The sequence below is a fragment of the Pollachius pollachius genome (genome assembly GCF_949987615.1).
Source record: "Pollachius pollachius genome assembly, chromosome: 18".
NCBI classification, from domain to species: Eukaryota; Metazoa; Chordata; class Actinopteri; order Gadiformes; family Gadidae; genus Pollachius; species Pollachius pollachius.
Genome location: NC_136951.1, coordinates 12,528,975 through 12,541,474, shown reverse-complemented (window position 1 = coordinate 12,541,474; position 12,500 = coordinate 12,528,975). Strand labels below are relative to the sequence as shown.

The window sequence follows — 12,500 nt, the reverse complement described above, 5'->3', positions numbered from 1 at the left end:
CAATTTTCTCAGAACAAGATCCTGACCAGAGCATTTCATCTCCGATCGCCACGGCGACAGGCTCAGCAAGGCCTGCGTCCTCACAGCAAAACAACAACAAAAAACAACGCCAAAATGGAAAATGACTTACTTGATGTTGGAGGTCTGGCAGTTGTTGTGTTGGCTGTCGTCGCACGGTTCTGCTTGTTGTTGTTTTGTAGCCGCTGCTCATGTACAACCTCTGCCCTGCTGGTCGTCCCTCGGATTCTCTCTCTCTCTCTCTGTCTGACTCTCTCTCTCTCTGACTCTCTCTCTCTCTGTCTGACTCTCTCTCTCTCTCTCTCTGACTCTCTCTCTCCCTCTCTGTCTGATTCTCTCTCTCTCTCTGTCTGACTCTCTCTCTCTGTCTGACTCTCTCTCTCTCTCTGACTCTCTCTCTCTGTCTGACTCTCTCTCTCTCTCTCTCTCTCTCTCTCTCTCTCTCTCTCTCTCTCTCTCTCTCTCTCTCTCTCTCTCTTTATGTCTCTCGTCCCCTCACAGTGCAGAGCTATGTTAGCACCGGAGCCCTTTCTGTTGTTGTTGGTGACGGAGGAGGCTGGTGGGTGGGGGCTGCCCGGTGGGAGGGGTGTCTGTGGGGGAGAGAGGGGAGGAGACAGAACGGTTTGGATGGGGATGGGTGAGGAGAGGGACGGGGTGAGAGGGGTTGGAGGGGGGAGGAGAGGGAGGGGTGAGAGGGGTGAAGAGAGGGAGGGGTCAGAGGGGTGAAGAGAGGGAGGGGTGAGAGGGGTGAGGAGAGGGAGGGCTGAGAGGGGTGAGGAGAGGGAGGGGTGAGAGGGGTGAGGAGAGGGAGGGGTGAGAGGGGTGAGGAGAGGGAGGGGTGAGAGGGGTGAGGAGAGGGAGGGGTAAGGAGAGGGATGGGTGAGAGGGACAGGGTGAGAGGGGTGAGGAGAGGGACTGGGTGAGAGGGGTGAGAGGGGTGAGAGAGATGAAGAGATGGATGGGGTGAGAGGGGTGACAGGAGTGAGGAGAGGGACGGGGTGAGAGGGGTGAGGAGAGGGACCGGGTGAGAGGGGTGAGAGGGGTTGGAGAGGTGAGGAGAGGGAGGGGTGAGAGGGGTGAGGAGAGGGAGGGGGTTAGGAGGTGAGGAGAGGGACTGGGTAAGAGGGGTGAGAGGGGGTTTCCTGAATCGTGTTCAAATGGTCGTCACCCCCAACAGTGGCGGTTTTAGCAAATTTGGGGCCCAAGGCGAAGATATGTATGGGGCCCACCTCATCCGATCTTTAAAAGAGAATGGAGAAAAAATAATTACTGACTGAATGGTGGATAGGCAGGTAAAGCTAATCTACGCAGAAGTAAAGGTTGGAGATGAGTAAAAAAACCTTTCCCTTTAAACCCTGCATACACTACTTTACTCAAAAATGAAGATGGAAGCAGAGAACACACTTGGTAAACCCTAAATAATATGATATATATATCTATAATTTTTTTTGAGGTTGGTTGGGGGCCCCCCTACTATGGGGGCCCCTAAGTGGCCACAGCCTATGCCTCACACACGCACGCACACACACACACACACACACCACACACTGCAGGATTGGGGTGGGGGGTGACACAGATAGAGGTCAGAGAGAGAGAGTGATAGAAAGGTGGGGGATGAGAAGGGGGTGGGGGGTAAGAAAGAAAGCAGTTAAGTGGCAGTGTGTCTTGGGATGTGTACAGAGGAACAGAGAAATGGGGGGGGAGACATTCCTTCAGAGGGAGAGAAAGAGAGGGGAGGAATTGATGAATATGGAGTGAGAGAGAGATGGGAGAGAGACAATTGTACATAGAGAGAGATGAAAGAGACTTTGGTACACAGCAGAGAGAAAGATGGGAGAGAAACAGAGAGATTGAGAGAAGCGTAGAGGTTATGGGGAGAGAGGGAGAGAGACAGAGAGGAGGGGAGATGTTATGGGGGGGAGAGAGAGAGAGAGAGAGAGAGAGAGAGAGAGAGAGAGAGAGGCAAGGCGAGGCAAGATTATTTATATAGCACTTTTCATACACCAGGCAGACTCAAAGTGCTTCACATATAAACATTGTCATACAATAAAATAAAATAATAGATAAGTAAAAGAAAACATATGCAAAGAAATGAGTAAAATAGAAAGACAACAATGTATTTAAGATCAGATCAACAGTCTCTCTGGTACCCACGTCAGGACTCCAACCGGACCTAAAGGAACTTGGTCCTTTCTCTGGGACTCCAACCCGACCTAAAGGAACTTGGTCCTTTCTCTGGGACTCCAACCCGACCTAAAGGAACTTGGTCCTTTCTCTGGGACTCCAACCCGACCTAAAGGAACTTGGTCCTTTCTCTGGGACTCCAACCCGACCTAAAGGAAGTTGTTTTTTTCTCTGCGACTCCAACCCAGATTCTAGGAGTCTAACCAAGACAGAACTTGGGTCTCAAACCCTTGTCCTTTCTCTCTGGTATCAGATCATGTATCTTTCTGGTTAAAATAGAAAATAAAAGCAAAGTTAAAAAAGCTTTTTAGAAAGTGCAATGTATTTAAGATTTAGCAGAAAGCTAAAGCAAACATAAAAGTCTTCAGTCTTGTTTTAAAGGTGCTCAGAGTTGGGCAAGTCTTAAATCCTCAGGGAGTTTATTCCAGCTATTTTTTGCATAGTAACTAAATCCTGCTTTCCCATATTTCGTGTTTACTCTGGGGATAATTAACAGATTGGTCTCAGAAGATCTTAGTGGTCTAGAACGCTTATGTAGTGGAAGTTAAATCAGTTAAATATTTTGGGCTTAAACCATGTAGGGATTTATAGGTTAGCAACATGATTTTAAAATCAATTCTCTGACCTACAGGAAGCCAATGTAACGATTTAAGAATTGGTGCAATACGTTCAAATTTTTTGGTCTTTGTTAGAACTCTGGCAGCAGCATTCTGAACAAGCTGAAGCTTCCTTAGAGTTTGTTTTGGGAGACCTGTAAGGAGACCATTGCAGTAATCAAGCTTACTAGTGATAAAGGCATGTACAAGTTTGTGTAAGTCTTCAGTGGACATGAGCCTTCTAAGTCTTGCTACATTTTTAAGGTGATAATATGCAGATTTTGTAACCGATTTGATGTGACTGTTGAAACGTAAATCTGAATCCATGATAACCCCTAGATTTCTGGCTTTGATTGAGGTTTTCAGGGACAGAGAGTGAAGGTGTTGGGTTACTTTAAGCCTTTCCGTTTTAGCACCAAATACAATTATCTCTGTTATGTCCTCATTTAGTTGAAGGAAATTTCGGCACATCCAGTCTTTGACTTGTTCAATGCACTGGCACAGCAGATCTATGGGCCGATAGTCATTTGGTGATAGCGATACATAGATTTGCGTGTCATCAGCATAGCAATGATGGTCACAGCGAAAGAGAGAGAGAGAGAGAGAGAGAGAGATAGAGAGAGAAAGGGAGAGGGGAGAGAGAAAGGAGGGGAGAGGTTATGGTGGCACAGCCAGACCACATCAGCTACAACAACAGCAATAAATAAACACAGAGGGAGAGAATAGTTCACATGGTGGAGAGAAGGAGATGAAAAAGAGAGGGAAAAGGAGGGAGGATGGGAGAGAGAGAGAGAGAGAGAGAGAGAGAGAGAGAGAGAGAGAGTGTGAGAGAGTGAGAGAGTGTGTGTTATGGCGATGATTGGCTTTGATTGGCTGTGAGATACAGCCTTCCATGGAAAGATGGACAAACAAACCAATAAATCTGCCAACGGCCAGTTTGTCTGAACGCTCAACGGGGCCAAAGAATAAAGCCTTCTGATAGGTTAACAGCAGGCTGTTTTATACAATGTATTACTGTTGGAAAGTCCATCCAGCCATGACGTCGACTCGATAGCATCGACAGATTGCAGCCCAGAGCTGGGAGCCACAGTGTTTAAACACGGCTATCATCAAGAATCATAGCTATGTCCTCTTCATATAGAGAATACCACATGAAGAGATCAGATGTCATAAAACCGGAAACCTTAAGTTCAGACCGATGCCTTTCATAATCCGATGCCTTTCATGGAACGTTGAAGCATCTTGTTTACACATGAACACATGAACGCATGAACAGTGAGCAAACTTGCTGTGTTCCACGACAAATTACAATCAAAAACTGATGATTGTGTCCACAAGGGCTTTTAAAGGTGACATATTATACCACCAGGTGTGAGTGTGATTAGCCGTTACAAGACGTTTTGAAAATCTGCCTCTTCTGATATCACAAGTGGGCGTGTCCACCTAGATGTGTGTTAGATAGATCAGTCTACCAGCCTACCCACCTACACGGTAGACTGTAGAAAACGTTACCCATCTATCCGTCATACATCTAGGTGGACACACTTGTGATGTCAGAAGAGACAGATTTTCAAATTGGCTTGTAACAGCTAATCACACTCACACCTGGTGGTATAATATGTCACCTTTTAAGAAGATATCACTAGTTGCTCTATTTGGTTACAGCGGAACACAGCGTCCATCTCACTTTGGCGCTACACTTCTGCTAGCCAAAACTCTGTTTTTGTCCGAAACACCAGCGTTATTATCCGATTGGCTGGATCTCATCAGCACCGAGCACGTGACCTGGCATGATGCCACGTGCAAACAGAAACAACGTTTTCTAACTCCTCCTGGGATTCGGAATTACCTGGAAAGCAAATTGCGCTAATGGTCATCCATTAGCATTAATGACTCATTGTCCTACGGGTGAGGAAGCTACGCTACCGCCGCGATTGTCTCATAGTCCCCCCTCATAAATAATACACAACGTCTCTTCTCTGGCCCCCGCTGCATGTAGCATGCGCCACACTAGCCCCCTTAAGTGCTGATGATACGCTTTCAGGCTTTCATGATTAAATGAGATGCAACACACAATAGTGGCTTCATAACACACAATAGTGGCTACATAACACACAACAGGGGCTTCATAACACACAATAGGGGCTTCATTACACACAATAGGTGCTTCAAAACACACAAAAGTGGCTTCATAACACACAAAAGTGGCTTCACAACACACAACAGTGGCTTCATAACACACAAAAGTGGCTTCACAACACACAACAGTGGCTTCATAACACACAATAGGGGCTTCATAACACACAATAGGGGCTTCATAACACACAACAGTGGCTTCATAAGACACAATAGTGGCTTCATAACACACAACAATGGCTTCATAACACACAATAGGGGCTTCATTACACACATGAGGGGCTTCATAACACACAATAGGGGCTTCATTACACACATGAGGGGCTTCATAACACATGCTTTTGGCTTCATAACACACATTAGGGGCTTCATTACACACATTAGGGGCTTCATAACACATGCTACAGGGTTTATAACCAATATAATTTATTATATATTTATTATATATAGATTATTATATATAGAGTATAACACATGATATGGTATATATATAAAACATGATATGCGTGATATATATACCATGATATGTGCAAGGAACATTTTAAATGTGTCTCAATGTCCACTGAGGTGATGGGGGCGGCATCTCAATTTCAAATGGAAAGAGGAAAATGTTCCTGTTGCTATTCTTTGATATTTCCATCACTTTAAACTGGCTTCCATCCCTGGTACCTCATGGATGGATGGGTTAAGTATTGTATTGGGTGTGCCCCGTCTGAAGTGTGTGTGTGTGTGTGTGTGTGTGTGTGTGTGTGTGTGTGTGTGTGTGTGTGTGTGTGTGTGTGTGTGTGTGTGTGTGTGTATAATCCAGCTAACAGTGCCGCACACCACCAATCCCCTCTACCACCAACCACCACAACCATCTCCACCTCCACCCTCCACCACCTCCACCCCCTCCAGCTACACCATCACCCTCCTCCACCTCCACCCTCCACCACCTCCACCCCCTCCAGCTACACCATCACCCTCCTCCACCATCAGCCTCCTCCACCTCCACCATCACCCTCCACCACCTCCACCATCAGCCTCCTCCACCTCCACCATCACCCTCCTCCACCATCAGCCTCCTCCACCTCCACCATCACCCTCCACCACCTCCACCATCAGCCTCCTCCACCTCCACCATCACCCTCCTCCACCTCCTCCACCTCCCCCCACCGCCCGCCCCACCAGCCCTCTCTCTGAGAACCTGGTCAGACAGGCTGACAACAGCGCTGATGAAACAGCAGGAAATCACAACACCTTCCTCCTGTCCTCGCCTGGCTTGAACACACACACACTCTCACACACACACCCTTACGGATACACAGATACATATATACACACACACACACTCTCACAGACACACACACACACACACACACACACACACACTGTAAGGGACACATACACACACAAACTGGACGATACGGAGGAACTGAACAGAGGTACAGAGGGACAGGGCGTCATCTCCGCTGTTGTATTGGTTTGAATAGATAGGTTAGAGAGAGAGAGAGAGAGAGAGAGAGAGAGAGAGAGAGAGAGAGAGAGAGAGAGAGAGAGAGAGAGAGAGGAAGAGAGAGAGAGAGAGAGAGAGAGAGAGAGAGAGAGAGAGAGAGAAAGAGAGAGATAGAGATGGACAGACAGACAGACAGACAGACAGACAGACAGACAGACAGACAGACAGACAGACAGACAGACAGACAGACAGAGGATTTCTGTCCAGATCAATTCCTTCGAAACCCAGCCATCCTCTCTAGCAAAGGATGAAATCCCACGATGTCAGTTCAATAAGACGCTTAGTGTCATTAATATGGCATGAGTCTTTGGATAAACATTAATATTTACGTCTCCGTGCCAGGGCTTACAAAAGTCAAGATATTCCATACCCCACACAGATTGTTACTGGCCACTTAAAAATCAAGTCAATTGTGCATGAGATGCATTTCTTGTCCCATAGAAACAATCAGTGGCAGTGATGCTGAAGGTTGGTCTGTGCTTCGGAGGGTCAGAGCGCCTTCCCATTACCTGCTGTTTCCCTTTACGTTCTGTATCACTGCAGCGTTTAGATTCAATTTGATCCCAATTATCGTTTATTATAACAACCCTACAGGCGCGGCACAGCAAGGCAGCGAGATAAGCATTTGAACCTGATGGTATAAATATTGTATCTGTGGAAATGTATTAGATACCATCATCAACTCATCTATTTTTAAATAGGTGCAACCGAGCAGAGGGGTGAAGGGGATGTTCAACTACAAACTATACCAGCTGACAGGTTCCCTTGAGCAAGACGCCTAACCCTGCTTGGGCTAACCCGAACCCTCAACCTAAGCCAACAACATATAGTGTACCCCTATTCAGTGTCTCTGTCGATAGTTCAAAATAGTCAACTTGTGGATGTAGTAGTGAGAGCAAAGAAGACCAACTTTTGCACTCAACTAAAATCCCATGCTGTTGTGAAATGTGTTTTGTGATGTCATTCATATAGAGAGAGAGGAAAGTGGGGGGAGAGGGAGAATGAGAGAGGCTGACAGATGAAGTGAGGGAGAAAGAGAGAGCTGCCAGCATGACAGTGTTGCTGTACAAAGATCTAAATAAAGCACAGTTCTCTCAGGATCCTAAAGTCTGGTTTTTCTGTACTCCATCGCCTTCCCCCCACAAAAAAAGTCATTTGTTTCTTATGGCGTATTTCCTTCTCTCAATGCCTGGTGTGTTCTCATTAATGGCTTTTGCCTCAGAATTATTTTTACAAATGTAACAATTGCCCCCCCCCCCCCCCCCCCAAAATTTGATATTGAAGTTTTGAGTAAGCGATTGTTCATCACTTAATTCAGTTGTTGCTGTTCGAAAAAACCCACTCTGTTGTGGCAGAAGACAACAGACTGGTCTCCACTGCTTCCCAAGACTTGAATACATTATTTTTTTTGTGAGGAAACGGACAAAAAAAGATTCTAAAACCGTTAATCTGCAGGACAAATATGTTTAAAGACAAAGATATATTTAGTGTCACTGGGAATATTGCCTTTTCTCTCTGTCCTGTGACTATTTGTATCAGACTCCAATGAACAAGACAGATGACTGAGGTACTTCAGGGCTAGATCTAGAATCAAATAGAGCTATATCAAATTAAAGTTTGGGAAAAAGACCACGCCACTTACTCCACCTACTTACCAATAAGTTAGAACCCCTGTATTTACACTGCTGTCTCTCTAGCTCTCTCTCGTAGCATTTGACATTCGCAGCTTTTACCTCCCTGCCACCTCTCTACAAACGATGTAGGTGAGTCTGCCCAAAGCTCCATGTTCCTGGTGCTTCTAAAGGAACAAGACGTGTGGTGGTGACTGCCCTCAGCTGTCAGAGCTCAGATGGTCAATGGTAAATGACCGGTTCCAACCCTTCACGTCCACAGAGACATCCAGTTCAGGATAAAACATGGCATTATTTGGAGCCATTGTAGATATGAATGGCAGGTTAATAGGGGGTCTAGTTGGGCTTTTGGAGACAGGGATTAGAGTCAAGTGAAGTTAAGGATTTAAGGGAAGGGGAAGATCTGATAGGATCAATGCTATCACTGATGGAGCCTGAAGCCCTAATTACACCCTCCTACCCAACTTTTCCTCCGTCTATTTGATCCAGCTTATTCATTTTTCCTCCTCCAACCCCTACCCATGAATCAGAACTATTTCCCTGCCAAGACATACAGGAATAGATGTGTTTTTAGCAGTAGTAGCTATAGACAGGATAGTAGCTATGTACAGGACCTGTCATGGTGATGATGATGGAGGTGGAAATGGTGGTCATGGTGCTGGTGGTGATGATGGTGGAGGTGGTAGAGGTGGTTGTGGTGGTCATGGTGGAGGTGGTGGAGGGGGTGGAGATAGTAGTGAGGGTCATGGTGGTGATGATGGCCGTGGTGGAGGTGGTGGTGATGGTGGTGGTGATGGTGATGATGGTGGAGGTTGTGTCCACCCGTCCGAGTGTGAAACGTACATCACGGGGTTAGAAAGCTAGCTCTTCCTTCTCCTGCAAGCTGCTCACTGTCAATCTAAAAGTGTTTTCTTTGACATGGCAGGCTCCAACCCCCTGTTATAACGACACCCAGCTCCAACCCCCTCTGTTTTACACCACCACGCTCCAGCAACACGCAGCCAACACAGCCCTCGGAATCAGTATGGCCTGTGGAAACGGGAGAGTGCATCTATGAGCATTAAAAAACCCATTGAGGTACGGATCATTAATCCCCAAGATTTGCTGAAGTCGACCGGGTTCCAGATGTGCATAGTGTGCGTGTGTGTGTATGTGTTTGTTTGAGATTTTATTTATTTCCCCTGTGTGACACAAATTTAATCAGCCTTTCCTTCTGCTGGGAGAGTGGCATGTCTCTCCAACAATGAGGAACGTATAACATATACTGTATACATATATATATATGTTATAATAATATATATATACATATATATACATATATATGTATATATATATATATGTATATATATATATATATAAAAACACACATGAAAAGGGAGGCAGTTTAGGGGAAGAAGGAAAGAGAATCGTCAGCCTTTCGCTCCAAGGCACAAATGGCTCGTTGTAATTACAGACAAGGAAAATGAGCGCTTGGTTTAAGTGGGGACTTAGTTTTGATTGTACAATTCTGAGCTCATTTTGATTAACATTCATTTTAATGAAACATATGCATCAGCCTTGCTGGGAACTGCGCTATTGAATTTAATCATTCGCTACACATGGAATGGATATCTCGGAAAGATATAACATCAAGAATAGGCCCTTTATTAGGTGTGTGTGTGTGTGTGTGTGTGTGTGTGTGTGTGTGTGTGTGTGTGTGTGTGTGTGTCTTAGAAGAGGAGTATATGGTGTTTGTGTACGCATGCATGTGTGTTTGCGTGTGCAAGAGAATGGAGTTTGAATGTAAATGAGGTTACAATGAAGATGGCTCTGTCCTCACTGCTCTTCTCGTTGACCTCTCTCTCTCTCTCTCTCTCTCTCTCTCTCTTGCGTTGATTTCCATATTTGCATAAGTAATAATCCAAAGTACGTCCGTGAATTGACCCATTTCCCATTGTCTCAGGTGTATGTTTCTGGTCTGGTTGAATGGGCTTCACACACACGCTCACACACACACACACACACACACACACACACACACACACACACACACACACACACACGCCACACAAACACACACGCACACACACGCTCACACACACACAGTCTCTATAGAGATGAAGGTCAGGTCAAGTGTCAGCTCTCCATCATTATTCCTCATTCTTTGTTCACTCCAGGATTTGTGTTATTGACCCTGTGGTTCATGTGCTCAGCTGGTATAGGTCTCTATGGTAAGCTGGTGTAGTTCTCTATGGTTAGCTGGTATAGTTCTCTATGGTTAGCTGGTGTAGTTCTCTATGGTAAGCTGGTGTAGTTCTCTATGGTTAGCTGGTATAGTTCTCTATGGTAAGCTGGTATAGTTCTCTATGGTAAGCTGGTATAGTTCTCTATGGTTAGCTGGTATAGTTCTCTATAGTTATCTGGTTGTAGCTTTGTCTATGTTGGTTGATGGATGGTAACGGATACTTAACAGCGCCCAGAGTCCCCATAAGAAAACCACTAATCAAAGAAATCTTCCAATGAACTGATTTTAATTCATAGCCTACAGTTTGTTGTGGGCATGCAGTGTGGGGCCTTGACTGTGGGCCCTCACAGGGGCCGTACAGACCGGCGTGTTTAGAACCGGCCCCACCGTCCCCATTGATGTCTGCATTAGCGGCTAGCGGCTAGCATATAAAGTAGCTGGTGTGCCTTGGCTAATGAGGTCTGGTCTGGAGCAGAACCAGGGGGAGGTGAGACCTCCAAGACCCCTCTGTTGACCTTTCACGACCCCCCCCCCCCCCCCCCCCCCCCCATCCCATAATGATCCGTCTTGGAGGTCTGACGTGCCCGGTATCGGCCGCTGGTGCAGTCTGGAGTTGGAGATGTTTAAAAAGAACGTCAAGAAGTGAAGTCAATTTGGAGTTTCTCTCTCCCCCTGTCTCTCTCTGTCTCTCTCTGTCTCTCTCCCACTCTCTCTCCCTCCCTCTCTGGTGCTTTCTCTCTAACTTTCTCTTTCCCTTGTTAACCAGTATCTTAGGCCTTTGTGACTGGGATGAAGCCAGTATCTGTAACCACCAACTCTTTCATGAGATCTGAATTCACTGTGAGTCGCTTTGGATGAATGAATCCATGATGAATGAATAAAACACTCCATATACGTAGTGGTGAGGGGGTGATGAAAGTGTTTCTATCCAATATGAATATCAAAGGAGAAACAACCAGAAACCTAATTGAACCCGTTGAACAGTAAGAACACAGTAAAAATCGAAAACATAAAGGGGACATAAAAGCAGGAAAACAGAGTCACAAACAAAACAAAGGATAATGTCTCTTTCTGTTTACAAGTAGAGGCTATTAATCCTCCTGAATTCTTACAAGAGTAAATGAAAGGATTAATGACTAAAACAGAAGTGATAAATAACTACAAAGCAACACTAAAGACTGACTCACGGCCAACTGACAACCCCAGAAAGCGACAACATTACTCTTATCACAGCTACTAATCCCTTTAAAGTGGAAGATGATTAGAAATAGAAAAAAGCAGCCATTGAAACACTGACTTTATATTTAACTTCACTCTCCAAAATATCTGCAGTTAAACTCCACCGAATGATGTCTTTTGATTTGCAATTTCTGGAAATCTAACCTTTTAATTACATCCATGTTCAAATGTTCTTCAAATCCACATAAAAAATTTAGGGATGTTGAATACTTTCTTGCAGAGGAAACATTTTGGCAAAGGATTTTGAAAGGAATCGTGAGCCTGGAAGTCTTTCTGTTTCTAAACATCCTCATTCTCCACGTCTGATAGATGATGTTATGTTACCTTAACTTAAATGATGTTATGTTACCTTTAGTTAAATTATGTTATGTTACCTTAACTTAAATGATGTTATGTTACCTTAACTTAAATTATTTTATGCTACCTTAACTTAAATGATGCTATGTTACCTTCACTTGGCTCAATGTGTGTATGAGCTGCTCTAAATGAATCAATAAAACATTTCGAAGCCACCTGTGAAATAATCAATATAAACCACCAAACAAACTGAGGCATATTTGACCTTCAATTAAGAAAGGATGAGGTTACCCTTACCCTAACACCAAACCAACATTTAACCCTAACCCTAACACCAAACCAACATTTAACCCTAACCCTAACCAATATTTGACCCTAACCCTAACCAACATTAACCCTAACCCTAAACCACATTTAACCCTAACCCTAACACCAAACCAACATTTAACCCTAACCCTAACCAATATTTGACCCTAACCCTAACCAACATTAACTCAAACCCTAACCCTAAACCACATTTAACCCTAACCCTAACACCAAATCAACATTATTGCAGCTCCTTTTTCGGGCTGGGCCCGACTGTATCTCTTTGTATATCAATGATGAAACATCCCTGCTGTGATACTGTGAGACGGCCTCTAGTTATCACTCTGAGAGGTGGAGGCAGAGAACGGGCTCTA

The 12,500-nt window shown here is 44.9% G+C and overlaps 1 protein-coding gene across 1 annotated transcript in view; it reads right to left on the bottom strand.

Annotated features, from left to right (window-relative positions):
- The window catches only part of ptn (pleiotrophin), a 26,649-nt gene extending 26,464 nt beyond the window's left edge, over positions 1 to 185 (bottom strand). The window contains exon 1 of the mRNA XM_079755300.1: positions 131 to 185. The gene's annotated coding sequence lies outside the window, so the exon portion shown is untranslated. The remainder of the gene's footprint in view (positions 1 to 130) is intronic.
- Positions 186 to 12,500: the final 12,315 nt, after the last annotated feature.